The sequence below is a fragment of the Carcharodon carcharias genome, chromosome 8 (genome assembly GCF_017639515.1).
Source record: "Carcharodon carcharias isolate sCarCar2 chromosome 8, sCarCar2.pri, whole genome shotgun sequence".
In the NCBI taxonomy this organism is placed as follows: domain Eukaryota; kingdom Metazoa; phylum Chordata; class Chondrichthyes; order Lamniformes; family Lamnidae; genus Carcharodon; species Carcharodon carcharias.
In genome coordinates, this window is record NC_054474.1 from 76,537,751 (window position 1) to 76,562,596 (window position 24,846).

Sequence of the window (24,846 nt, forward strand, 5' to 3'; positions counted from 1 at the left end):
AGCTATTGCAGTCACATAAAAACTATTTGTGTGAATAAGCTGTGGAGGACAAATTTAGCTAAATGTAGGGGAGTCAGTTTTGATAAGACAATATTCTTATAGATTAAGTCCAGCAAAATTATCACAAGTACAGAAAGAAATTGAATTCATGATTCAAAATGCCATCAATGAGTCTAGTTGCAGTAACTGGAGTTCGCCTATTGTGATGGTACCGAAACCGGATGGAACACAAAGATTCTGTGTGAATTATCGAAAGGTGAATGCAGTGACAAAAGCAGATTCATATCCTGTACCATGGTTGGAAGATTGCATTGAGAAAGTGAAACAATCAAAGTTTATCATAAAGATTGACTTGCTGAAAGGATATTGACAAGTACCGTTATTGGAGACAGCAAAGGAGCTATTGGCTTTTGTGGCACCAGATGGACGGTATCAGTTTAAAGTCATGCCCTTTAAACTGAAAAGTGCACCAGCAACATTTCAAAGCCTGACAAACAAAGCAATTGTGACTCAGCAATTGTGCTGTTTATATTGGTGATGATAATTTTTAGTCAAACGTAGGAGAAGCATTTACAACATCTGGAAGAACTGTTTAATCAACTGCAAGAAACTAGTTTGGTGATGAACTTGGCTAAGAATGAGTTTGCAAAAGCATAAGTTACATATCTAGGCTATATCATTGGACATGGTAAGGTGGCCCCCAGAGATGTGAACCCATCATGAATTTCACCGTGCCTACAACAAAATGAGAAGTTTTGAGATTTCTGGGCATGAATGGGGTCTACTGGCAGTTTATGCTGAATTTTAGCAGTGCCGTTTCTCCATTGACTGAACTAATTAGAAAGAACAAGAAGTTTCAATGGACACAGGAGTGTCAGAAGGCATTTGACAGTTTAAAAACGGTTTTGGCTACAGCACCAGTTTTGGCAGTACCTAATTATGCCAAGCAGTCTAAGTTGGCTGGTGACGCAAGCGATGTAGGCATTGGTGCTGTACTGTTGCAATAAGATGAAACTAGAATTGAGAAACCGATAGGGTATTTTTCACGAAAGCTGAATGTACAACAGAGAAGATATTCAATGATTGAAAAGGAGACTCTATGTCTAGTGTTAGCATTGCAGCATTTCAAGGATTATGTTGCACACAATTCATCAGAAACAATTGTTTATACAGACCACAATCCTGAAAATTTCTGGACAAATTTTGAGACCAAAGTGCAAGACTGTTCAGATTGAGTTTATTACTGCAACCATTTAATTTACAGATTATACATGTGGCTGGATGCATTGTCGAGAGCTTAAAGCTCCAAGGAAATTGGACATTTGAAACTTGGACACTGGACAGGAATGACCTCTGTTTATAACAAGGGTTTTTGTATATATTATTATGTTAATGCAACGTTATACAGCTTTATCTTCACTAATAGCATCAAATTAGTACAAGTTAAAATGATTATACTCCTTACAATCATACTTTGGCATTGCAAAACTACTTTATCTCCAAGCTGATTTTGAATTTGACAGGCAGGTGCTGCAGCTGCAATGGTAATTTCGAAATCGAGTGGAAGGGCTATGAGTCAACGATCAACGGGACCAATAGGGTGTGGATGAATTATGTTCTGACTGGGATCAGGTGCTTGTTTCAGATTTTGGTTCAGACTATTTGCTTTTGATTATACTTTATATCCATGTGTTTTACATGTTTCTAAAGGTGAAAAGAAATGAAAGGTTATACTTTAATACATTGAAACACCTGGAAAAACTGTAGATCAGTAGGTCACTGTTGCTCCATTGATAGATTTGTAACACACACACTCCACCATTATGCCCTTTTTAATTGAGGTTGTTTGGTTATCTATGTATAAAAGGCAATTTTATATTGTGGACACACGCTTTTTGGTTACTAGAGTAAAACTGAGTGCCAGAATATGGCTTGGTTCCAAAGTTATTTTGTGATTGAATGTCAGGGTTAATTCATATTTTGACTTTCTCTTTATTTCAATTATGAAATGTTTACTACATGTGCTACAATTAATCTCCACGTCAAATCCTGTGTGTGCTATTTTAATCAAGATGTTAATCTTTTGTTTAAGAATCTGACGTAAGTGCACCTACACCACAATGGAGGCCCAGGTGCGCGGTGGTCTTCCGTCTGAACGTTCCCCTGTTCGGACAGAATTACACATTGGCCCCAAGTCCCGAACCCTCCCTCGGGTGCTGGTGCCCCGCAATATGAGCCGCCTCGGGGACATGCCCTCTGTGCCATTTGGCACGGCAAAGAGGAGCTTTTTGTATGGACTGCTGCTGCACACCTTCCATTTTCTCGCCCTTGTCCGTCGACCGGACACGCCCTGGCGTGCCTTGTTGCTGTCCGGCGGCGGAGGCCCCCGATGGGAGGCCCTCTACGGAGGTGTCCTCCCCCTTTCTATCGGGGACCTGGGTTGGAGGGTGTTGCATGCAGCAGTCCCTTATAATCGTAGGATGCATAGGTTCACGAACTCTCAGGACACATGCACTTTTTGCGGTCTTGTGGAGTCCGTGGACCATGTATACATAGGGTGTTGTAGGCTGCACTCCCTTTTTAGTTACCTGAAAAACCTGTTATTAATGTTTTGTTTGCACTTCAGCCCCACGCTCCTGATCTATGGACACCCGGTGTGGAAGGGGGTCGGGCAGGAGGAGGACCTCCTCGTGAACCTGCTCCTGGGCCTGGCCAAGTTGGCTATTAACAGGTCCAGGCAGCGGGCGATCGACGGGGGAGTCCCGCCCGATTGTTTGTCCCTCTTCCGCGGCTACGTTTGCGGCTGGATGTCCCTGGAGAGGGAGCACGCGGTGTCTGCTGGCACTCTCGAGGGCTTCCGTGCTCAGTGGGCACCGCGGGGACTGGGGTGCTTTATCGACCCCTTTAATCACATTTTGGTTTAAAGTTTGTAAGTTTCCTTTAAACTTTGCTCTTGGTTTTACAGCTGACCTAAATTAGGGGCTGTGCCTGATTTATCCCAATTTTGTTAATTTGGTTTTATTGGTTTTAACTGGAAAGAGTTACACCACAATGGATGACGTGCAGCTCCTGTTTATAGACTTGAGGGGCCTTCGTGGCTCCTTGCAGGCGTTGCCCGTCTTTTACCAGGACCAAAGTCAGGAACATGGTCACCTTACGATGCAGCTGTCCCCCATCAGGAGTAATAGCTATCATCAGAGAGCCGCTGTTCAGGAATCCGCCCTTCCGTCCTTTTCAGTGGCTGGCAGAGAGGAAGGCTGTGGCTGCCAGGATGATCAGGATCCGAGGACGTGCTGAGTGGTGGAGGAGTGGGCTGGATGCTACCACAGGAGTTGGTGTGTCATGCATCCTTGGGCATCCAACTCACAGCTGATGCCATTCAAGACCTTAAGGCGGTCGTGTTCGGCCCCGATGTTATACTGGGTCTCGAGGTGGCTCAGGTGCGCGGTGGTCTTCTGTCTGAACATCCCCCTATTCAGATGGAATTCCACATTGGCCCCAAGCCCCTAGCCCTCCCTCGGGTGCTGGTGCCTCTCAATATGAGCCGCTTCGGGGAAATGCTCTCTGTGTCATTTAGCACGGTGTGGAAGGGTTTCCTGTATGGATTGCTGCTGCACACCCTTCACTTCCTTGCCCTCGCCCGCCACCTGGACACACCCTGGCGTGCCTTGTTGCGCCTGGCGGCAGAGGTCCCCATTGGGGGGCCCTCTACGGAGGTGTCCTCCCGCTTACCAGTGGGGACCTGGGGTGGAGGGTGTTGCATGCAGCAGTCCCCTATAATCGACGGATGTGTCTGTTCATGGACTCCCAAGATACCTGCCCTTTTTGTGGTCTTGTGGAGTCTGTGGACCACGTTTATATTGGGTGTTGTGGGCTGCACTCCCTTTTCAGTTACTTATAAAACTTTTTATTACTGTTTTGCTTGCACTTCAGTCCCATGCTCCTGATCTATGGACACCTGGTGCGGAGGGAGGCTGGGAAGGAGGAGGGCCTCCTGGTGAACCTGCTCCTGGGCTTGGCCAAGTTAGCCATTAACAGGTCCAGTCAGCGGGCGATCGAGGGGGTCATCCCACTCAACTGTTTGGTCTTCTTCCGCGGCTACGTTCATGGCCAGGTGCCCCTGGAGACGGAGCACACAGTGTCTGCTGGCTCCGTCAAGGCCTTCCGTGCCCAGTGGGCACCTGGGGGGGGGGGGATGGGGTGCTTTATCGACCGTCTTAATCACATTTTGATTTGATGTTTGTAAGTTTCCTTTAAACTTTGTCTTTGGTTTTACAGCTGACCTGACTTAGGGGCTGTGTTTACTTTATCCCTCATTTTGTTAATTTAGTTTAATTGTTTGATTCTGAAAGAGTTACACCACATTGGATCACATAATTGGCACCTGCAGCTCTCTGGCTTTATGGAAAAGAGATCCAAGGTCAAATTTAGAGTAAGGGTTGGGCTGACCTCTTCAGGCACATATTCCAAACATGCCACTCACTCAGTTCTGATGCAAAACCAATTTCTCTGGCATAATGTCTCAATGTATGTGTACTCAGTTACTAAATAATGGTGACACATTAGGCTTTCTCAAATTCTACTTCCCAAGGATTCTAGAGAGATAATTTCAATTACTATTCCAGTGCAAGAAAAAAAAACTCTAGAAAAAGGTCTATTTCTTGCATGATGTATGGCCAAGAAAACTGCAAGATGTGCTTTGGGCAATCGAATAGATAAAAAATGTGGTCAAATTAATACTGTGCCCCTCAGAGCCACTATTTACCAGTCCAGCTTCCACTGTTCATTTGTCTTATCAAACTGAGCTATTTTTCTTAATTTAAAGCAGTGCTTCAGATGTCTTCAGATAAAGTTACCTGCATAAAGCGTCTAACAATTAGATTTTGGTGTTTACTGCAGTTGAAGTGGGGAAGTTCATAAATAAATTTTTAAAAAGTGGGTGAACAAATAAAGAAGTCATTTTCCAGGCATTACAGTATATTAACTTCAGATATTGTGTTGTGCTGCAAGAAGTATTATCATGTGCTTAGTAGCTCTGTTTCAGATGACGAACTTGTCATTGCATGTCTTCTGCAGTGGTTTTGGTTCTATCTGAACAAAGCGTGGATTTTGCCAGCACATTGTGTACTTGCGACTGTCAGCAAAATTGTGCAATTTCAAGGCCAGATGTGGAAGATATTAAACAGTATTTCAAAAAATATAATTAATAGCTGGAAAAGAATGCCAAAATCTCCTATTTCCAAGATAAAATCAAAATCAAAAATCAGAGGAATATTTTCTGTCTTGCTGGTGATGCTGTGGATTTTATAGTCTCCTTCATTAGATCATCCAAGTGGCTTCATCAAAGTTATATAGGTTCAGAGATAAATCAACTTGTTGGTTTTATTAATATTAACAGGATGTACAAACAAGTTATAAGTCTGTACCCTTACTAGTAGGATGCCCCTTGGGTTTGCTTTTAATTTTAACCAATCCAAACAAGTTTTCAGCACAGAATACCAAAGAATTACTGAAAATGAGCCTATTTATATACTTGAATGAATAATGACAGATCTGAATTTTACTCTAAACCTATTGGGCTACATTTTACCGTCAGCGAGCAGGGGCGAGGCCCGCTTGCCGACGCATAAAATGGCGCGTGGTTACATCAGGCGGAACTCCCGATGTCACTGCGCCTCATTTATATTTTCAGGAAGGTGGAGGCGCAGCAAAATTAGCTGCGCACCTGCCGATCTGTCAATGGCCAATTGAGGCCATTGACAGAGCAATTAAAGTAATTAGCGGACCTGCCTGTCCAACCTTAAGGTTGGTGGGCAGGCCAGGAGCCCCAGCGCAAACTGGAAAAAGCATGAAACCTCATCCACGGGCGGGTTTTTAATAAAGATTTTTTGGAAATTATGAGCATGTCACAACTCATGTATGAGGGGACATGTTAAGGAAATTTTATTTTTCTATTTTGAGCTTTTTCACATTTAGAGCCGATCTCCCTGAGGCTGCACTTAACCTCAGGGAGATGAGTGTGCTTTTTTGTGCAAATGTGTGAAAGAGTGCACTCTCTATTTTAGGAATCCTCTCGCTTCCCTGCGGACGTCACACTGGGCGGGCCTTAATTGGTCCGCCCACGTAAAATGGCGCTGTGCCTCCAATTGTGGACACTGATCAGAAGCGCGCACATACGTGCCCGTCTATCAACTTCCCCCTGGACGGGGGGAAATGTCAGCCTATTAATTCTGAGATTATTACCATGTGACTTTGTGTAACTATTACTGCACCAGTAGATGGCAAAATTGTGTCATATACACACTACCATCCTTGAACTGTGTGTGTGTCTGTTCACATGGAAGAATACTCAGTTTTGCACAGTAATGAACATCAGACCTTAGCAAAATGAGAACAGCTGAAATACAAACAAATTGGCTCCAAACTAACCATAATTCTTACACAAATTCTTTCCTCCTTAAATTGCATCAATCTGCCATTTCCTCCTAAAGAACCAATAGAAAGCCATGTATTAGCCTCTCTCAGGCAGGATGCACTCTCAAAATACAAAGATGTTAATGCTGACTTCAATATTGCAAAACTATTTTTCCTATTATATCATATACTACCCTACACTAGTTTGCATAGAAGAGCTTTAGAGTTAAATCCTGGTATGCCAGCACACAAAAAAAGTAGGGCATACATTACACAAACTGATGCAAAATGTTCTTAGTTGTGCTTCCAACTTGCTTGTCTGCCTTCCTAATCCATCTGCAATTGTTGCTTCATGTCACCTTAATATTATCTGAAAATGTTGGCATGATTTGTAAACTGCAATAAGCTGCAAAGTATTTGCACCTTCTGTTGTGATCAGAAATTTAGACATCTGAATAACATTCTCAATCTGTTATGTGCTTACTCGGGGACTGTTCTTATGGCCATCTGTTCTCCATCACACCAAACCTCTGCTTAGTTTAACAATAATGAGCTAGTGGTTCAAACCATGACCTTGATTACATGCCACAAGGCAATCCTCCTTCAGTAAATTGTCTAGGAAACCAAACACTAGGAAGAGTAATTCAGTCATGGGCATTATTAGAGTAGCTGAAGCTCAAAAAACCATAGTAGTTGATCTGGAATCAAATGTAGTATATCAACAAAGCTGAAGTAAAATAGGTAGCTCTTTCTCAGCAGGTAATTGATAAAATATTCAAAATGTTCAAGAATGCAGCTATGAAACAAAGGTGCTATTCCAGAGCTGTTCTGATGTTGATACAGTGAGACATTTTCATGGGCCATGACTGTACAGGCTGACCAGAGTTCTGACTAGGGTTTGAATAGGCTGGCAGAGTGAAGCTGAATGCATTGGAGGACCCTTTTTGGCACAGGCAACTTATAATTTGCAAGAGTGTGATGCCCCAAATCTGTTCACTTTTCATGCAGTTCATATAACATCTGCTATACCCAAACCTCAGAAAGCTGTGGGGTGTCAGATCCATGTAAACCAAATGTTGAAAATCCTGAGGAATGTCAGACCTGCCACTTTGTGCCACTGCTGAAAATAAATAATAATTACAAAGCAAACATGACTTATACTTCATATTGTTATTTGCACAACTTTAATGGCACACAAATGTACACCAATGCATTTATTAACAATACCTGCTTCTGCAAATTATATGCACAAAGAAGAAGAAACTATACAAGACTGCACAGGGTATGGACACAACAAAAAATGTGCACAGACATGATACAGAAATTTTTAAAATCGCTGAATAGTGGTATAATGCCTTACCCGGGGGTGTTTGAGCACAGCCTACACAGGGAGGAAAATACAGAGGTCTTTATTGAATAGAGTTTTATCCTTCACTGTTGACCTCAGAACATAACCTTTTCAAGGAAGAGCTCTAATATTGCAGTTATAGTTTTACATTGCTACTTGCTAATAGAGCAGCGTGAAGAGATAACAAAGGTTCTGCTGTACACTCTGAGAACTCTGATCTGAAAGACATTGACACTTCTAATATTAGGAATAGGCATCTGGCACAGACAGCTCTTTTCTTACATTAAAATTGTAACCATGACATGGCTAACCTTCCTGAACTCTCCTGAAAATGTTCAAGTTTAATAAACTATTCTGGAGTTTAATTATAATCAATAAGAAGTGGAAAAGATATGAGACAACCTCCTTTTTTTAAATTCATTCATGGGTGTCGGCATCGCTGGCTAGGGCAGCATTTATTGCCTACCCTAATTGCCCTTGAGAAAGTGGTAGTGATCTATCTTCTTGAACTGCTGCAGAGCAGTGCAGCACCCGCAATGCTGTTAGGGAGGGAGCTCCAGGATTTTGACCCAGTGTCAGTGAAGGAACAGCGATATATTTCCAAGTCAGGATGGTGAGTGGCTTGGAGGGGAACTTCCAGGTGGTGGTTTTCCCATGTGCTTGCTGCCCTCATCCTTCTAGATTGTAGTGGTCATGGTTTGGAAGGTGCTGTCTAAGGAGCCTTGGTGAGTTCCTGCAGTGCATCTTGTAGATGGTACACATTGCTGCCACTGTTCGTCGGTGGTGGAGGGAGTGACTGTTTGTGGATGTGGTGCTGATCAAGTGGGCTGCTTTGTCCTGGATGGTGTCAAGCTTCTTGAGTGTTGTTGGAGCTGCATTGATCCAGGCAAGTGGAAAGTATTCCATCATACTCCTGACCTGTGCTTTGTAGATAATGGACAGGCTTGGGGACTCAGGAGGTGAGTTACTCGTCGCAGGGTTCCCAGCCGCTGATCTGTTCTTGTAGCTACAGTACTTATATGGCTAGTCCGGTTCAGTTTCTGGTTAATGGTAACACCCAGGATGTTGATAGTGTGAAATTCAGTGATGGTAATGCCATTGAATGTCTAGGGGCGATGGTTAGATTCTCTCTTGTTGGAGATGGTCATTACTTGGCACTTGTGTGGCGTGAATGTTATTGCCATATGTCAGTCCAAGCCTGGATATTGTCCAGGTCTTGGTGCAATTAGACATGGACTGCTTCAGTATCTGAGGAGTCGCAAATGGTGCTGAACATTGTGCAGTCATCAGTGAACATACCCAGTTTTGATCTTATGATGGAAGGAAGGTCATTGATGAAGCAGCTGAAGATGGTTGGGCCAAGGACACTACCCTGAGGAACTCCTGCAATGAAGTCCTAGCACTCAGATGGTTGACCTCCAATGCCCACAATCATCTTCCTTTGTGCTAAATATGACTCCAACCAGCAGAGAGATTTCCTCCTGATTCCCATTGACTCCAGTTTTGTGAGGGCTTCTTGATGCCACACTCAGTCAAATGCTGCCTTGATGTCAAGAGCAGTTTTTCTCACCTCACCTCTTGAGTCCAGCTCTTTAGTCCATATTTGAACCAAATCTGTAATGAGTTCAGGAGCTGACTGGCTCTGGCAGAACCCAAACTGAGCTTCAGTGAGCAGGTTATTGCTAAGCAAGTGCTGCTTGATAGTACTGTTGATGACCCCTTCCATTACTTTACTGATCGAGAGGTAGACTGATGGGGCGGTAATTGGTTGGGCTTTGATTTGTCCTGGCTTATGTGAACAGGACATACGTGGGCAATTTTCCACATAGCCGGGTAGATTACAGTGTTGAACCGTACTGGAACAGCTTGGCTAGGGGCACAGCAAGTTATGGAGTACAAGTTTTCAGTACTATTGCAGAATGTTATCAGGGCCCATAGCCTTTGCAGTATCTATTGTCTTCAGCCATTTCTCGATATCACGTGGAGTGAACTGAATTGATTGAAGACTGGCATCTGTGATGCTGGTGACTACCAGTGGAAGCCGAGATGGGCCATCCACTTGGCACTTCTGGCTGAAGACTTTTGCAAATGCTTCAGTCTTATCTTTTGCACTAATGTGCTGGGCTCCTCCATCATCGAGGATGGAAATATTTGTGGAGCCTCCTCCTCCAGTGAGTTATTTAATTGTCCACCACCATTCACGACTGGATGTGGCAGGACTGCAGAGCTTCAAGTAGGTTCATACCCATGATAATATTTCAAACTGATGCCAATTTGCTTGTAATAAAAACAGAAAATGCTGGAAATGCTCAGCAGGTCTTACAGCACCTGTGGGGAGAGAAACATAGGGGTGAATTTTACATGGGATGACGGTCACAGGTCATATTCCTCACCCCCAACCCCCTTGTCAAGTTTGATAATATGCTAGGGCAACCTTAACAAGGTGAGAGTGGGACATCCGCAGTCACAGGGAGTCCCGCCCTAGACAGCAGCCAGCCAATTAGGTTTACTGACAGCTGAGTTGTCCTGGCAGCATCAGAACATAGTAGTGGCCACTGCTGGGACTACAAGGAGTCCCAAGAAGAAAGAAGATGGTTACTGGACCTCTAGGTAAGTCTCAGGATTTTGCTCGGGGAGGCTTTGGGAAACCTTGCAAAAGGTGGAGGGTGTGGGGGGAGTGGTGGGGGGGTCGGGTTTTAGAGGCCGGGGAGGTGAGGCAGAAAGGGGGATTATCACCTTGAGGGGGATAACCCTGATTGGGACAGGGAACCCACCAAAGGGGCACCTCCCCCCACTTCCTTCCTGCCTTTTAGCCCGAGCTATTAAAGTTCTGGCTGGCCACCTTCCTTCTATCATATTTGGCGGCGGAGGTGGAACTTGGTCCTTAAGTGGCTTTTAAATGGCAATGTAAAGGCCTCAATAAGTCTATGGGGAGGTGGACTGTTATATTGTGAGGCACAGGTTGGGGGTTGGTGGGAAGGTGGTGAGCTGGCTACCTGCTTTATTTTATGCACCCTTCCACCTTCAAATACGCCAGTGGAGGGCTGTAAAATTTCCCCAACTGGTAATGTTTCAGGTCTGTGGCCTTTAATCAGAACTTTTTGCCGGATGAGACAAAGGGTGAAATGAAACTGCGGGTCAGGACAGCTTTGAGATAGAGTGAGTCGGCCTGTTGAATAGCGAGACTTGAGGACATGCATGTGGTAGCACATATTATTGGTGGATCTCAGGATCCAGCTAGAATAGTGGTTCAAGGAATGCTGAATGCCTGGAAGACATTTGTAATCATGGGTGGATCCAATATGTGAAGGGTGGAATTTCAGTTGGAATCCACATGGGAATTGATTAGAATCAAAAACAGTTGCTATAAAAAGATGTGGCTGTTAAAGTGAGTTTTTGTGCATACCTGATCAAACATAAGAAGGGAAATAGAAGGCTGTAGTAATTTGATGTGTAATATACCGTTAAGACAAATGTTGTAATGTAAGATCACATGATCTTAATACCCAATAGCAGAGTAGCGCTGCTACCACTTTGAGAGAATCTTGAGATAGACACTGAAGAGTAAGGACAGAGTTTTGAGCTGTGAGCACACAAGTATAGCTGCTGAAACAAAAACAAAAATACCTGGAAAAACTCAGCAAGTCTGACAGCATCTGCAGAGAGGAATACAGTCAACGTTTCGAGTCTGTATGACTCTTCATCAGAACTAAGAAATATAGAAATGAGGTGGAATATGAGCTGGTTGAAGGGGGATGGGACAGGTAAAGCTGGATAGATGGTCAGTATAGCTGCTGAGTTTAGTTTGCAAATAAACAGCATGTGTTTATTCTAACAACGATCTGCTGATATTTTCTGACTCTGTACCAACTCGGTCACTCCAATACAAGCATGCAACCCAGATCCTTTAACCAAAGGGCACTCGATCCAACAAAGGCAATGGAGGTGAATAAGGCAGAAAGATAAGCGGAATCCCATCACAGAGAAGGGCAGAACATTGACACGTTGGACATTCCTGGAAGAGAAATGACATCGAATTAAACGCTGCAAGATTATTAGGTTACTAGCCAGAATACTAATAGCTAAAATCTAACTTTATTATTAGAAACTAGCATTTAAGTTTGTTAGGAGCTTATCCTGGTAGATTAGTAGAATGGGAAAACTTAGAAATACGGCACAGAATAAAAAATATGCCAAGGTAGAGGGATTCAGAGAATTTATGTCAAGTTTTAAACAAACTAATATAGTAAAAGCTGAGACCTTGACTGTGAGAACTGTCTATGCATGTAACAATGCAGGATTGGAATGCTTACGTCTCTCTAAGAGATAAGACCCTAAAGCTTTGAGATAATGGAGTTGAACAAAGATCGATGTGAGAAGCTTTATTTAATGGTGTGATGTTCACATGAAAGATACCCGGTTGGTTAAGGAAAGCATGCTCAGCCCCAGGGCTGAGGATAATTGGGGTGAGGGAGTGGTTAGTTGAATAAGAGCCAGGACAAAAGGGGGCCTCTTGGTTAACGCAAAGGGGGTCTCTTGGTCATGTTCATGTTCATGTGGTGGTGAAAACTAAAAATAAGAAAACAAGGCAGGACAAGGGGAAGGGGAGAGAGAGAGAAGAATGAAGAGCAAAAGACCAAAAGCTCCTCTCCCCGCCCAGTCATAATGCGGGAAGTCTATAGCCTGCGTTGGACTGCAAATCACTGCCTGAGCTTATTGCTATAGTTTGCCTGAAAACTTAATAAACTTGTTCTGCCTTTATCTCATTAAAGTTGTCTCACAACTTCTTTGTGGCCAGTCCATTCCATAAATACTAGAGGCTCTAAAAACCCTTAGGGCAGAATTTTCTGCCTGTTGGGCGGGTGGGTCGGGAACGGGCACAGGCGTGTGTGGAGCCAATCGCCGCCCGCAATTGGCTGCATGCCGCCATTTTACATGGGCGGGCCAACCAGCGTGATGTACAGCCAGTAGCGCTCAGCGCTACCTGTGCGGGCGGGGTGAGTAGTGAGAGTCGGAGCCTGCACTGTTTTGCACATGCATGCGAAAGACGTAGAAATCTCCCTGAGGCACAGAGCTGCCTCAGGGAGATTAAGTTCATATTGAAGATTTTAAATAAAGAAAGATAAAAATTATTTAGACATGTCCCCTCAAGTGACAGTGTCACATGCACTGGGACATGTTTATGAATTGTGAAAAAAAAAAAAAATTCCAATAAAACCTTCAGGAAACCTCTCTTGCCCGTGGATGTGGTTTCCAGAAAAACAAGAAGGCTGCTTGGCCTCTTCGCCTGCCCACCAACCTTAAGGTTGGACAGATAGCGTTGATAATGACTTTAATTGTTTTTTTAAAGGCCTTAACAGGCCTTTGACAGTTCAACGGGTGAGCAGCCAACTCCGGTGCACGCCTGCCAAACGAAAGATCTGAATGGCGCTTGGTGACATCACCGTGCGTCATTTTACACGTTGGCATGCTGGGCCCGCCCCTGCATGTCAATGTGAAAATTCTAGCCTTAAAGAAACCAACACCATTTCAAAAGCAAAATATTGTGGATGCTGGAAATCTGGAATAAAAACAGAAAATGCTGGAAACCCTCAGCAGGTCTGGCAGCATTTGTGGAGAAAGAAATAGAGTTAATGTTTTAAGTTGCTGACTTTTTATCAGAATCTGCATGATTATAGTTATACTTGGATTCTTGCATCACAGCAAATTGTGTCATAATAATGGGAAGTGTGAAGTATAATTAATATTCATGTCACAGGGTCGGAAAACCTTCTGAATAAAAGACTTTTTGGGTGGAATTTTCCGCTCTGGAGACTAAGTGCAGTGTTGGTTGGAAGTACAGTGTGTTTCCCACTGACCACTGTGGCGGGATTCTATGCCACATCGTCAGCTTCTAAGCTAATTGAATATGCATGAGCGTGAAGCATGCTGTAACTCGAGGTGGGGCGGGCTGCGATCTGTCTGCCCTGCCATGACCTCCTTGCATCACCCGTCCAGATGTCATATTTGAACTGCACACAACTCACTGCAGCCTAGGACCTGTCATGGCAGATATCTGAATGGCCCCTAAGAGAACCAAGCATGCTGCTCCGAAATTTTGCGATGCCACACTTGCGGCATTCCTCGATGCAGTGGAGGAGTGGCTGGAGATACTTTACCTGGTGGTGACAGCTAGTGTTCCACCGACCTCACCTTGCCAGCTTGGGAGCAGGTCACCAGGGCGGTCAGCGCCATGCCTCAGAAGAGGACCCCCATCCAGTGCAAGAGGATGATAAATGATCTCATCCGCTCTGCCAGGGTAAGTGCACCTTCTGCTCACCCTCAACTTACACTGTCACAAGCCCATCAGCCATTCTCACACTTATACTCCACAGGGAACTCACATCCTGCTACCTAAAGGGACATCATCATTGATTCTTTCAAACACACTTTGATATCTTCACCTCTTCTCACATCCTGTACAAGTCATGTTCTCACCCCTTACACAGGTCCACTCAGCACATGCAGAAGTCAGGCATCTTTATCATCAGCTTTGCCATCTTTCCTGTTCACAGTCTGCCCATCTAGCTTTATATAGGACAAGATCACTCGCAACAAGGGGAGAGATCCCAGACCAGAGGGGACATGCCAGAGCTGAGGCCCCTCACTCAATTTGAAGAGAGGGTGGCAGAGCTGGCTGGAAAGGACCAGAACTGTGCTTGTGCCAGGGTTAAGATCGCACCTCCCAAGACAGTGCTTTGGACACCAGCCCAAACTGTGAGTGCTTTGTTATGTTGGAGTTATGCAGCCAATCACTCATTATCTCTTCTCTCGTTAACAGGTTCCAGCAAGAAAAGGAAGAGGCCCACCAGCAGCCAATCCATCAGCCCCAGCTCCCACAGCACCTTGAATGAGGATCCTGAGGACCAACTAGATGGAGAGCCGTCACGGCGTTCACCCTCATCCTCCACCATTGCAGAGACACACAGCTCAGTGGGACCTAGTTCTAGAGATGGCTCGAGATCGCAATCTGGTGAGCACACCACAGATTCAGGTCCACAGCAGGCAGAGGCAGGGACATCCAAGTTCCGATTATAATGATGAGCCTCTGGACTCGGTCTTAACATTAATGTTGGAACTGCAAAGACAGGCACAGGAACATCAGGCAGGGTTGTCAGATGCTATCATCAGATAGACTGAGGGGTCTGTCTGCATTCAGTCTGATGTCATTGCATCGACATGTCAGAGCACCGGGTTCTACACTGGTAGGATGGCAACTGCCATGGAAACCTTGGACTTTGCACCTGATCTGTGCCAGGACTTGCACTCCATCATTCTAGGTATAGGTGTGATCCATCAGTGGCTAGGCGAGAGGGGGTGGGGCATCTTGGCCTCACTCCCGTGCCCCTTCTCCTCAAGGAGTCAGGCAGGGGCCCTTGGGTACCTGTAGGGAGGAGGACCAACAGCTGGACACTCTATGTCCATCCATCCATCCAGGTGACTCAGACTGTGTCCAGCTGCTCCCAATCCCCTCTGTCTGTGACCCCATCAGCTCCAGATCCACAGGATGAGGAGGATACACCTGCCCCACAGCAGGAGTCCCAAAGCAGGTCGGGCCCTCGAGGCCTCAGTCCTCCAGAGGATGCCCACCAAGGTTATATGGACAACAGGGTGTAGCAGTCAGCAGTCTGCCCCCACCTCTGCTGTGGATGTCAGGGCTGCACCAAGGTGTAGCAGTAGGGTAGGAAAAATTAAGAAATACTAAGAGCGCAAAGGTAGCATGGGTGTTCAAAATCTCTATGTAAATGGCACAAATGTAAATACAATTTGTTTCAGTCTACTTCTCATCTAGTGTGTGCCTCTTCTATCTGATGATATACTCCGTGGTAAGTCAAGTGTCACAATTTTACCCACCCCACACCCCTCACTTCACAGATGTCTCATTGTGTGATTCAGGTCCATGGTGTCTCGCTCCATCAAATTACAGTGTCTGACTGTTCTCTGCAAAGTATTGATCATGAGTGAAGACTCTGGCTCTAAGAACTTGGTGGTTGGGCAAGGCATCTCTGAGACCTGCTTCAGAGGTTCATATAATGTTGCTTCATGAGTTTAGAAGCTGGAGGCCGCTTTAGTCTCCTGATGCTTCGGTATTGAAGAGCTCTCAATGTGGATCTTAGAGGATTGAATTTGACACACATTGCTATTGATCTCAGCTGGGGCAGCTTTCATTGGCCTCAATGTAATTCCCGTTACTTTACTTATGCACCATAAGTCAGGACTCTTATGCACTCTTGGCAGCCTGCAGCACTATCTCATATCTATCTGTACACCCAAGGATCACCTCAATCTTGATTTTAAAGAAAAAGTAGCTGATACAGGTGAGTAATCCTGGGAGCAGACTCGGAGGGAGGAGCATCGGAGCAGTGAGTATAAATCTAGCTTACCTTGGGGATTCACGGCCTTGTCTCCAGGGAGGAGCACTGGAGGGGAGAGTATAAATCTAGCTTACCTCAGGGATTCACGGCCTTGTCTCCAGGGAGCAGACTGGGGGGGACGAGCACCGGAGCGGTGAGTATACATCTAGCTTACCATGGGGATTCGCAGCCTTGTCTCTAGGGAGCAGATTCAGAGGGAGGAGCACCGGAGCGGTGACCTCGGGGCACAGAGTAATTGAAGCCAAAACTGAAAAAGTGACATCACAGGAAAGCTGTGACCTGATTGGTTAGTAGGAAATATGCACCAAATTTGAAAAAAAACTGCAAATCTAATTAATAAATTAATTATCTAAGTTGAGATGGCTGGGCAGGTGATGTGCTGTAGCTGTATGATGTGGGAGCTGGCAGATCCCATTGTGAGCCCCAGTGACCACATCTGCAGCAAGTGTTGGTTGCTGGAGGACCTCTGGCTCAGAATTGATGAGCTGGAGTCCAAGCTCCAGATGCTGCGGCACATCTGGGAGGGGGAGAATTACCTGGATGCTTTGTATCAGGAGGCGGTCACACCCGGTAGATTAAGTACCTCAAGTCCAGTCAATGGTCAAGGTCAGCAGGGTGTGACTGCAAGTGAAACATGTAGAGGGATCCTGTGTTCAGGAACAGAGGAGCCTCGGCTCTTGATCTTGTCCAACAGGTACGAGGTACTTGCTCCCTGTGTGGATGAGGAAGAGGGCTGTAGGGAGGATGAGCCAGCTGACCATGGCACCATGGCACAGGAGGCTATTCAAGAGGGGGGAGCAAAAAGACAAGTGGTAGTTGCAGGGGATTCTATAATTAGGGGAATTGATAGCTTCCTTTGTAAGCAGGATCGAGAGTCCCGCATGGTATGTTGCCTGTCCGGTGCCAGGGTGAGGGACATCTCTGAATGGCTTGAAAGGATATTGGAGAGGAGGGGGAGGATCCAGTTGTTCTGGTCCACGTCGGGAAAAATAACATAGGTAAGACTAAGAAATTGGGGATTATCAGGAACTAGGAACTAAATTAAAGAACAGGTCCTCAAGGCTTAAAATCTTCGGATTACCACCTGAGCCACGTGCAAATTGGCATAGACACGCTAGAATAAGGGAAGTAAACACATGGCTAAAGGAGTGGTGCGGGACAGAGGGGTTCCATTTCGTGGGGCAGTGGCATCAGTATTGGAACAGGAGGGTTCTGTACTGTTGGGACGGTCTCCACCTGAACCGATCTGGGACCAATGTTCGAGTGAAAAGGATAATAGGGTGGTCAACAGGACTTTAAACTAGAAAGTGGGGGGGAGGGAAGGGTAAAACTCCAAGAAGCATGACTAATGGGAAACAAAGCAGCAGGTTAGCATATGGGGGGGTTAGATTCAACTTCATGGAAAATTATGAAAAAACTGAAAAGAAAGGAGAGCCCAGGAGAGGCTATTAAAGTCTCCAGAACAAAATAGGACAGAGTGTTTGGAAAGGGCTAGGAATCTAACTTCAAGCACATCAGATAAAAGGATGACAATGAGAAAGGGGACAGGAAACACAGGACTGAAGGTGTTGTATCTGAATGCACGCAGTACACGAAATAAGGTAATGAGTTTGTGGCGCAGATTGAAATTGGCAGGTATGATGTGGTGGGCATTACGGAGACATGGCTGCAAGGGGATCAGGACTGGGAACTAAATATCCAAGGATATACATCCTATCGAAAAGATAGGCAGTTTGGCAGAGGGGGTGGGGTTATTTTGTTAGTAAGAAATGAAATTAAATCGATAGCAAGAAATGATGTCAGTTCAGATGATGTAGAATCTGTGTGGGTAGAGTTGAGGAACCGCAAAGGTAAAAAAACCCATAATGGGAGTTATGTACAGGCCTCCGAACAGTCGTCAGGATGTGGGGCACAAGATACACCAGGAGATAGAAAAGGTGTGTAAGAAAGGCAAGGTTACAGTGGTCATGGGGGATTTCAATATGCAGGTAGACTGGGAAAATCAGGTTGGTAGTGAATCCCAAGAAAAGGAATTTGTGGAATGTCTACGAGATGGCTTTTTGGAGCAGCTTGTGGTGGACCCCACTAGGGAACAGGCAATTCTAGATTTAATGATGTGTAATGAGGCAGATTTGATAAGGGAGCTTAAGGTGAAGGAACCCTTAGGAGGAAGTGACCATAATATGATAGAATTTACCCTGCAATTTGAAAGGAAAAAGGTGGAATCAGATGTGACAGTATTACAGTTGAATAAAGGCAACTACAGAGACATGAGGGAGGAGCTGGCCAGAATTGACTGGGAGATGAGCCTAGCAGGAAAGTCAGTGGAACAGCAATGGCAGGAGTTTCTGGGAGTAATTTTGGAGACACAGCAATGATTCATCGCTATGAAGAAGAAGCATACTAAAGGGAGGTTGAGGCAACCATGGCTGACAAGGGAAGTCAGGGACAGCATAAAAGCTAAAGAGAAAGCATACAATACGGCGAAGAGCAGTGGGAAACCAGGGGATTGGGAAGCCTACAAAGACCAACAGAGGACAACTAAAAAAGAAATAAGGAGGGAGAAGATTAAATATGAGGGTGAACAAGCCAGTAATATAAAAGAAGATTGCAAGAGTTTTTTTAGATATATAAAGTGTAAGAGAGAGGCAAAAGTGGACATTGGGCCGCTGGAAAATGACGCTGGAGAAGTAGTAGTGGGAACAAAGAAATGACAGAGGAACTGAATAGGTACTTTGCGTCATTCTTCACAGTGGAAGACACAAGTGACATCCCCAAAGTTCAAGAGAGTTGGGGGTCAGAGGTGAGTATGGTGGCCATTACCAAGGAGAAGGTGCTAGGAAAACTGAAAGGTCTGAAGGTGGATAAATCACCTGGACTAGATGGATTACACCCCAGAGTTCTGAAGGAGATAGCTGGAGAGATAGTGGAGGTGTTAATGGTGATCTTTCAGGAATCACTCGAGTCAGGGAAGGTCCCAGAGGACTGGAAAATCACTAATGTAACCCCCCTGTTTAAGAAGGGAGTGAGGCAAAAGACGGGAAATTACAAGCCGATTAGCCTGACCTCAGCTGTTGGTAAGATTTTAGAGTCCATTATTAAGGATGAGCTTTCAGAATACTTGGAAGTGCATGATAAAGTTGGGAAAGTCAGCATAGTTTCATCAAGGGGAGGTCATGCCTGACAAATCTGTTAGAATTCTTTGAGGAGGTAATGAGTAGGTTAGACAAAGGAGAGCCAATGGACCTACTTAGTTATCTGCTTGGACTTCCAGAAGGCCTTTGACAAGGTGCCGCACAGGAGGCTGCTCAGTAAGATAAGAGCCCATGGTGTTAGAGGCAAGGTAATAGCATGGATAGAAGATTGGCTGTCTGGCAGGAGGCAGAGAGTGGGGATAAGGGGGTCCTTCTCAGGATGGCGGCCGGTGACTAGTGGAGTTTTGCAAGGGTCAGTGTTGGGACCACAACATTTCACTTTATACATTAATGATCTAGATGAAGGAACTGAGGGCATCCTGGCTAAGTTTGCAGATGATACAAAGATAAGTGGAGGGACAGGTAGTATTGAGGAGGTGGGGAGGCTGCAGAAGGATTTGGACAGGTTAGGAGAATGGGCAAAGAAGTGGCAGATGGAATACAATGTGGGGAAGTGTGAGGTCATGCACTTTGGTAGGAAGAATAGAGGCATGGACTATTTTCTAAATGAGAGAATTCAGAAATCTGGAGTGCAAAGGGACTTGGAAGTCCTAGTCCAGGATTCTCTTAAGGTTAACTTGCAGGTTGAGTCGGTAGTTAAGAAGGCAAATGCAATGTTGGCATTTATTTCAAGAGGACTAGAATATAAAAGTAGGGATGTGCTGCTGAGGCTTTATAAGGCTCTGGTCAGACCACATTTAGAATATTGTGAGCAATTTTGGGCCCCGTATCTCAGGAAAGATGTGCTGGCCCTGGAGAGGGTCCAGAGGATGTTCACGAGAATGATCCCAGGAATGAAAGGCTTAACATATGAAGAACGTTTGAGGGCTCTGGGTCTATACTCGATGGAGTTTAGAACGATGAGGGGGGGATCTGATTGAAACTTACAGAATACTGAAAAGCCTGGATAGAATGGATGAGGTGAAGATGTTTCCATTAGTAGGAGAGACTAGGACCCGAGGGCACAGCCTCAGAGTAAAGGGAAGACCTTTTAGAACAGAGATGAGGAGAAACTTCTTTAGCCAGAGAGTGGTGAATCTATGGAATTCATTGCCACAGAAGGCTGTAGAGGCCAGGTCATTGAGTGTATTTAAGACCAAGATAGATAGGTTCTTGATTGGTAAGGAGATCAAAGGTTACGGGGAGAAGGCGGGAGAATGGGGTTGAGAAACCTATCAGCCATGGCGGAGCAGACTCGATGGGCCGATTGGCCTAATTTCTGCTCCTATGTCTTATGGTCTTATGGTCTAATCTTAGTCCCCACCTTCCCTCCTCCATGATGCTGAGCTATTGCCCTTGCTGACACATGTTGAACCTTGCCAATTGTGTAAGATGGTTAGAACTATGCAAGATAAGAGGTGTGTGTAAAGGCCCCAGATGCTGCGTTTTGACATGGGAGGATGCTGCACCGGGCCAGAAGGTCTGGCTAGCGTCTTGTTACATTAACCCTGTGCCAGCCCTCAGATGGTCATTTGACAGGTTTATATGCTGGTTCCAATGACATTGGTGCGATTGGTTTCCTAGTGGACATGTCAGACTGGTTAAATGAAAATGTGGAGGCCTCACATGGGATCAGAGTGAAGCTCCAGGACATCTGATGTGTGCTCTTTATTATCAAGGAGTAGAGTACTTAATGCCTTGATAGAGTGTCAGCAGTTTGGGGCCACAGGTGCCAAGGCTAGGCTGTATGGTAACTTGGGAAACTCCAAACAAAGCCATGGTAATGAGTGCTTGACAGAGAGCAGGCTATGCTTCTGCAGCTGAAGCTTTCATGGTCCACAGAAGGGTGAGCTGAAGTGCAGGCTCGCATTCATTACTGAGAATTACAGATGACTAAGTCCTGAAGAGAGATTTCCTGCTGGGGACTCAGTATGATGATGAGGCCTGAAGACCTGTGTTGCATGAAAGATTGCCTGTGCAGAAATACCATAGTGTGGATTCAGATTAGATCTCAGACATCAAGGCGAGCACCACTGAGTGAAGATAATCCTCCTTGAGGCACCTAGCCAGGCTGCAGGCATACTGCCACGGGTGTGAAGAGGGCTGCAGTACAGTTCCTGCTCTTGAAGGCTCCCATAGGCAATGGGATGTTGGCAAGATGCTTCAAGAAGCTGCACCATCTACACTCTGCTCAAAAAACTTGCTGTTGCAGTTATCATCCAATAACAGAAAGGCCACATGTTCCAGAGGCTGCCTTACAGAGGACATCATGGTGCAAGAGTGCAACTACTTATTCAGAGACTGATGTGCTTCTTTGTGATGTTGAGGATCGCAACAACTGTGTTAAGTTAGATCCGCATGGAGGGCAATGTTGGAAGAGACACGCATGAGCTATTTGTCATCATTCTCCTGGAATCTGGTGGCTATAAGCATGTCATGTGCACAACTGTCTTGTCTGGCCCGTGTTATGGCCTCTTCCTCTGGAGTCTAAGCTTTCTTGCCTTCATCAGCTCAGTGCTTTCAATGTCCTTATCAATGGAGGAGCCATGCAGCTTCTCCATCCTCACATTTCATCAAGCCATACCCCCGCGGCCCCCAACTTTCGAGCACCAGGTTGTGTAATTACCTCTGGGGTGATTACTGGACAGCGCCGCCTAACCGGTCCAGACATCAGAAATGCATCTTCAAGATGCCTATGGTCTGTTCAATCAATGAGTGTGTTGCAGAATGAATAACATTGTACCTCCTCTCTGAGGCACCTTGTGGCCACTGAATGGGCGTTATCAGCCATGTCTTTTGTGAGTAACCTTTGTCACTGGTGAGACAACCCTGGATGCACTGAGGGCCCTCGAAGATCTGTGGCACCTATGAGTGATTCAAAGTGTATGAATCGTGGGATCTTTCAGGGTATCTTGCACGTACCTGCATAACCTGCTTGAGGTCACTGCAGACCAGCTGCACATTGACAGAACGGAACCCTTTCCTGCTGATGAAATGCTGTGGCTGTTGCCAGGGAGACCTTAAAGCCACAAGAGTGCAGTCGATGGCACACTGCACCTGTGGGAATCTGGAGATTGCTACAAAGCCAGGCAGTCTGGCTGGCTTCATCTAGAAGGAACCAGATGTAATTGTGTGCCTTGCTAAGTAGAGCATCCGTAACCTCTAGAAAGCATTTGTAAGTAGATGTTTGAGAAATCTCACAGCGTCCCCAGTGAAGCTCTGGAATGAGCCACTTGTGAAGAAGTTCAGAGTGGTCACTTTTAGAACCATTGGCAATGGATGGTCTCCCAGCCCCTGAGATGTCAACTCCTCCCGGAGAATGCGGGAGATATGAACCATCACATCCCTATACATGTGAAGGCATCTATGGCACTGCCTCTCGCTCATCTGGAGGTATGAGAGGTGGCTTTTGTACACCCTTGCCAGACACCTCTGCTCAATGCTCTGTCAGCTTCAGCTATTAGGTCTCGGGGGGGCCCCTGTTCAACAGGGTAAGACTCTTCCCTTTGCCCAGTCTGGCAGTGACGGGCCTTTCTTCTCCTCCTTCTCAGTCACCTGAACGCTAGGATGAGCGCAACATTGCCTGTTTCATCCATGAGGCGTTCGTACTCCTGTCTGCGGAAACATTGAACAGAAATATGAATGTGCATAAGCCTGCAATGGTTGCCTTCCAGTCGCTAATGAAGGAGTCATTGTGGAGCCCATTTGTATCTTTCATCTCAGTCACTGCATCCCCACTCACTCCCTTGGAGCACCAGTAGGGGAGCCACCCCCCAATGCCTCTTCCCCCACAACCCTCACCAAATGACACAGGCACAACAGAGTTTTGACGGAAGGGCTTGGATCTGACTGAGTTCGGCCAGGTGAGAGAAGCTTCAGTCAGGGCACAGTCAGACTCTATCCTTAGGATTACATAACAGCCCCAACCTGCACTCATATTATGAGAGTATTGTGGGGAGGGGGCCTTCAAAATCTTATACTGCCAGCTGCAAGGTTTAGAGGTCTTCAGGCCATTAGGCATATGCGTTTTGGCCCATGGCCCCTTTTCATTTGGCACGTTCTGACACTCAGGATTCCCCATGAGAGGGACAAAGGATCTTTGGAAGCCAATCCTACAATGGCTCCAATCGGGTTTATACTCTTGCAAGAATGCACAACATGAGTTAGGACACCATATTCCCTAAATTAACATTTAACTGTTCCTTACATGTCTCAGCTGTGCCTCCTTCACCTTTTGGTTAAGCGTAAATTAGTAGGGTGCCCTTCACTCAGCCCACAAGTGCAGTAGTCGACTCCACCAAAAGGCCCTCAGAGCCCTCCCCTGACAATTTTTCATTGCTTGTTTTTCAACTGTATCATTGGGTCAGCTTGAATAATGGTGGTGCTGAGGTTTTACTTCCAGACCAGCTTCGAGCACCCACCCACCACCCATGACCATCAAGGTCCCTCATCGTGCATCATGCATCATCATGCTGGAGGCTTCCCTCCCTCCAATCACTCTCCTTCCCCGCCCCGATCCTTGATCCCGTTATTATAGTCATTGATATCCCTGTCCTCCCCCACCAAACAGTTTGATGTTGATGTCCCAATGTCCCATGTAGACCTGACACCTCCCCATCTTGAGGCCCATTGTACTGTGACTTACAGAGACGCCCCCATGAGACCATCAAGTGCCCCCCCACTTCATTACCTACTCCCCATCTACAGGCTGCAGATGCCTCCCCTGAATGTGACAGTGGCATCTGTGGCTCAGCAATAAGCCACCAGCCCCCAGGACTAATGTGTGTGAGGAACTGACCATGCCCTGTGCATCATGCTGTGCATGACTGACACAGGACTGACAGGCCCTCTCCCTCCCTGGATTGGGTGCAGGACAGGCACGCCAGGCACGACCCTCTAAATTGTGACACAGATCCACAGGACTGACTATGCATTGTGGCCCCAATTACTTGTTGCTCAGTTGCCCAGTGCTGTCTTTGCTTTCTGGCCCTGACTAATTCTACTTCCACCTCCCCCTCAAGTCATATGTCTGTGTACTCTTTTCCCCAGTCACCACCCCCCACCCTGCCATTCAAGCCTTTGCCCTCCAGCCCCTTTCACCCACCCTCCGACCTTCCCACTGGTCTTGCATGGCAAGCGAACATACCTTGAGGTCAGGAGTGAACTAGTGCTTGCCATGTGTACACCAGTTATATCCGGTCGTGAATCATGACAACCTACTTAGCCACTGGTGTGGCCATTTGATCTGAAATTTTTTAAATTCATTCATAGGATGTGGGTGTTGCTGGCTAAGCCCATCCCTCACTGCTATTCAGAAGGTGGTGGTGAGCTGCCTTCCTGAACCGCTGCAGTCCATGTGGTGTATGTACACCCACAGTGTTGTTAGGAAGGGAGTTCCAGGATTTTTACCTGGCAGGAAACTGATTTTTGGCTGTTCTCCACATTTTCCCGTCCCGCCTGCCTTGTCGCCTGGTGTTGACTGGATCAGAAAGTTCTGCCCCTTGACTTTAAGAACAGTGAATGTGAAGTATAGATG